At 40.5% G+C, this 5,211-nt stretch overlaps 1 protein-coding gene across 9 annotated transcripts in view; it reads right to left on the bottom strand.

Moving 5' to 3' along the window:
- OSBPL3 (oxysterol binding protein like 3) overlaps positions 1–5,211 on the bottom strand; it is a 146,236-nt gene that overhangs the window by 38,260 nt on the left and 102,765 nt on the right. The window lies entirely within an intron of this gene.

Raw genomic sequence — 5,211 nt, 5'->3', positions numbered from 1 at the left:
AGGGAAAGCAGATAGCACCTAAATTGGTGACCAAAATTAATCACTGGTGAGAGTCAGATGGGCTTGGTGTTATTTGGGGTGAAATACCCTGAAAAGACACAATGTCGTTTTTGTTATATGCCAACCGGGGACAGACGATCTGAATCTGATCATGAGGAAGCAGCAGACAACCCCAAATAAGGAACATCCTATTTTTAAAATTTGGCCTATATGTCAATTTCATCAAAGAGAGGGGCCGAGGAACTGACCCTGGTTAAAGAAGACTAAACAGGCACAATTACACCCAATATATGATCACGGCCTAAATCAGTGATGGTGAACCTATGACACGCGTGTCAGAGGTGACACGCGAACTCATTTTTTTGGTTGATTTTTCTTTGTTAAATGGCATTTAAATATATAAAATAAATATCAAAAATATAAGTCTTTGTTTTACTATGGTTGCAAAGATCAAAAAATTTCTATATGTGACACGGCACAAGAGTTAAGTTAGGGTATGTCAAAATGCTGACACACCGAGCTCAAAAGGTTCACCATCACTGGCCTAGATCCTATATTAAAGGGGAAAAGTGCTATTAAAACAGGGGTGGGCAAACTTTTTGACACGAGGGCCACAATGGGTTCTTAAACTAGATCGGAGGGCCGGAACAAAAGCCTGGATGGAGTGTTTGTGTGAACTAATATAAATTCAAAGTAAACATCATTACATAAAAGGGTACGGTCTTTTTTTTCAATAGTTTTATTCATTTCAAAAGGGCCAGATCCGGCCCGCGGGCTGTAGTTTGCCCACGGCTGTATTAAAGGGTATCACCAGGATGACTGACAACATTTGAATATGGAAGGTATAGGTAACAGTACTGTTTCAATGCTAAATTTCCTGGATTTCATGCCTGAACTGTGGTTAAGGATATCCCTGTCCTTAGGAAATCCACACTGCGGTATGAAGGCATAACAAAGACATGACATGATTCCGTTCAGAAAAATAAGCACATGTGTAATTGGATGTGTGTCGAAAGAGATAAAATAAACGCGGCAAAATATTAAAAATGGTGAGTAAAGTATATACGGGAGTTATTTCTATTGTTCTTGCAACTTTTCTGTGAGTTTGAAATTATTTCAAAATGCATAAGGTGTTACCTACCTTCTTCCTTGTTAGTCTTTCCCGCTGCTTTACCCAGAACTCCCACCCTTAACTTGGCAGTTGGCTACTCTGCTCACTTCAGTGAGCATTTGGGTATAAAGAGAGCTTAGCAGATGCCTGAGCTGATGTTTTAAAAACCACTAACACACACGACAAAAAAATTCAGCAGGTGTTGATCACAGAATGTACAAATTACCTCCTACGAATGAGAAAACTGTCATTTAAATTATTGATAATGGATATATCTTTCCAAGCTCTTTGATTATACTTTGCCTTAGAAGGGCAGGAAGAAGGAAGAGACATATTTCTGCTCAAGTGTCCTGGCATATCATTGAATTCCACGGGTTGCATTTTTAGAGGTATTGCTGTTCAAGAGTGGCCTATTTAGTATCACAGAATGACTTCCTTCATTTCAAAGCCACAAGGATCATGGACCCTTTCTCTAGATTGTCACTGAACTTGTCTGCAGTTGCAGTGTTTAACGATAGACTTAGAGCATCTTCACAAAGTCATAGTACAAATAAGCAATCTGTCTAAACACACACACACACACACACACACACACACACACACACACTATGGTGCTTCTCTCTACATATGATAGAGGTCAAGCGTCAACAGGTACTACAATTTCTAATAACGTCAGCTCTTTGATTTAAAGGATTTGATTAAAGCAAAATAACGGGCAGCACAACAGAGTGACCAACAGTGTGGGCTCCCACACCAGCTCCATCCCTTACTCCCTGAATGACTTTGGACAAGTGCATGGTGGACCTGAACTCCAGTTACCTCATGTGTGGATGGGAACAATGATAGCATTTACTTTGTAAGATCGTTAGGGGGTTGACTGAGATAATGCACTTAACCCAATGCAGAGCATACAATGAATCATAAATGTTACTGCAACAGTAATGGTGATGGAGAGGAAAGAAAACAGGACAATGCAAGTGGTGAATAGTCTCCTGAAACGCAGCAGCAGTTTCAGGAGGATTCTTCGGTCTTTTGCCAGGACAATACCGATAAATAACCGCATTCAGGTACAGGTTCTATGAATGTGGCATCGACCAGAATCTACTGAGCAGCAAAAGAGCAGCCTCAGCAGGACAGCAACAGCCCCGCAGTTAAGAACGGCATCTCATGTCTATTAGACAGGCACTGCCCGCCTTTGCAACTCCTCAGGACCCGGCGCCCAGCTGAGTGGGTCCCTGGGGGGGTACTGCTTCACTGTCATTTCTTAAATTGAGGTATAATTGGTAATATAGCATTAGTTTCAGGTGTACAACAAAATGGTTCATTATTTGTACACATTGCAAAATGATCACCACAATGAATCTAATTAGCATTCGTTACAATTTTTTTTCACTGTCCTATTTATTGCTCTAAATTAAATAAATGTGACACTCGGCTGGCTGCCACTTTGCTAATCAGTTCCTCTGGCTTCCAGAGGCCTGCACTAAAGCTAGGCAGTCAACCAAGCTAGAAGATTCCTATTACAATTTTTAACTTGGCAGAACACACACCTTTTGGTTCAAAATGTATAGCGGACAAGACTGTGGTGGACACTAAGTAAGCCAAAAGAAACTCATATAGTCACCATATTTAATTTTAAGGTCAAAGCCACCTGACAAAGTGACTCAGAAGACCAGGTCCCCATGCACTAAATTTCTTAAATGACTGCTGAGGCCCACTCAGAGGACAATAACACAGTGCTTTACAGCAGTCTCCTGACCCAGCACACAGAGCAGTGATTAAAGGCTGCTCACAGGAGATCATCTTTATATTAATCGTTAAGAATCTCAGAGGTCAGGAATATTCCCTGTGACAGGAGTGTTCTCTTACTAATTCTAACATGATGCTAGAGAAAAAGAAAAAGAAAGAAACTGGTGTAGCACACCTACGGATATCTGATAATGAACAAGACCACATGGAAAGTCTTAGATGCTCAACTACAAAGAAGCTCACAGACCAGGAAGGTCACTGCCACATAGAAGCACCAGCATCTCCTGGTCACAAGGCCTGTGGCCCATGCTTCTCAGAGCATCTGCTGTCTCCTAAAGCAGTCCACTCCTCTGGGGTAAGAAAGTCCTTTGTGCTCCTACGTTGAGATTTACCCCGGTGTCTGCTCATTGGCCTCTTTCCTGGAAGGCAATTACGGCATCTCTGTTCACTCATCTTTTCCCAGGCTGTCCTTAGCCATTTCTCATACCCCCTCACTGTACTGAGAGAGTGGACACAAGTTGGCCTTCTGACAAAATGGAATGCCATAAGCATCATACAGTTGACTTGAGGATCTCTACCTTTCCCGTTTCTGCCAGCTTCCATACTGTCTTTTTTCCCCCCTCAATATATTTTTTATTGATTTCAGAGAGGAAGGGAGTGGGAATGATAGACAGAAACATCAATGATGAGAGAGAACCACTGATTAACTGTCTCCTGCACACCCCACACTGGGGATTGAGCCCACCACCTGAGCATGTGCCTTGACCAGGAATTGAACCATGACCTCCTGGTTCATAGGTCAACACTCAAACACTGAGCCACGCCAGCTGGGTCCATGCTGTCTTCTATTGAGTTAAGTGGTGAGAGTATAGACAGCATGTTTGGATAGCCGAGGCTGGTACTGAAGGACACCCATACTCTTAATTTACCTGAGCTCTATTTTTTAAAATGCCCCTTCTCCAGAAGTTTCTCAGAAAAGAATAAAATCTTGAGGAAGACACGCAAATCACAGACATCACCTCCCTGGTGGCAGTCTGGTACGAGGTTAAGAAAGTTTGTAACAAGGCAAACAGGAGCCAACATCCTACTCTACCATTTAGTTACTGTTTAGATGTTGGACAAATCCTCAGTTTCCACATCTGCATGTGTGGAGAGTGCCCATATCTCAAGAATGCTCTAAGGCAGAGATGGCGAACCTATGACACGCGTGTCAGAGGTGACATGCGAACTCATTTTTTTGGTTGATTTTTCTTTGTTAAATGGCATTTAAATATATAAAATAAATATCAAAAATATAAGTCTTTGTTTTACTATGGTTGCAAAGATCAAAAAATTTCTATATGTGACACGGCACCAAAGTTAGGGTTTTTCAAAATGCTGACACGCCGAGCTCAAAAGGTTCACCATCACTGCTCTAAGGAAACAGACAGAAAGCGTGCCACTGTATAGCATCCAACCCATAGTAGGACACATTGTTTATCTTTCCCTGTTTAATGAAAACCACATTTTGGTGAATTTTCTTTAAAATGTTAATATAGCTAAACTATTTCCTAAAGCAGTCCACTCTTCTGGGGTGGTTTCATCTTTTGTAATCTGCATCCCCTAATTTCCAAACCTCACAGAATGTCCATGGTTTTAAAACACTTTCTAACCCATATTTTATCTAAAAGATTCTTTAAGTGTAAACACACTGAGTAATTTCATTAAATGGTTCTACTTTATTTACCCATTATTTACATAAATACAATTGCCCAGCAGGTTTTTATGACAAATTCTTAAATTTGGTTAATAGTCTGGTTTTGATAAATAGTCTGATTTTGCTTTAAGCCATATATATCTTTTAACTGTTAATTGATGAAAATGACATCACTGTGACATACTTGGCTTTTTATGAAAAGCTTCCATAAGCTCAAAACCATTAGAAAATGACCACTCAACCACTGGGCACCACTGGCTGGGATCCTGTGTTGAGTTTTTTGTTTTTGTTTAGGTTTTTTTTTTTTTAATTAAATCTTTATTGTTCAGATTATTACAGTTGTTCCTCTTTTTCCCCCCCAAAGCTCCCCTCCCCCCACCCCACCCCACTGTCCTCTCTTTCTGCACCCCTCACACCCACTTCCCCCTGAGAATTGTCAATCCACTCCCTTTCTAGGCCCCTGATTCTATTCTATTCTCCAGTTTATTCTGTTGGTCAGATTTTTTATTCACTTGATTTTTAAATTCACTTGTTGATAGATATGTATTTGTTATTAATAATTTTTATCTTTACCTTTTTCTTCTTCTTCCTCTTCTTACAGGATACCTTTCAGCATTTCATATAATACTGGTTTGGTTGTGATAAACTCCTTTAG

Source organism: Myotis davidii, unplaced genomic scaffold (genome assembly GCF_000327345.1).
Source record: "Myotis davidii unplaced genomic scaffold, ASM32734v1 scaffold168, whole genome shotgun sequence".
Classification (NCBI taxonomy): domain Eukaryota; kingdom Metazoa; phylum Chordata; class Mammalia; order Chiroptera; family Vespertilionidae; genus Myotis; species Myotis davidii.
This window is presented reverse-complemented; position numbering and strand designations above follow the sequence as displayed.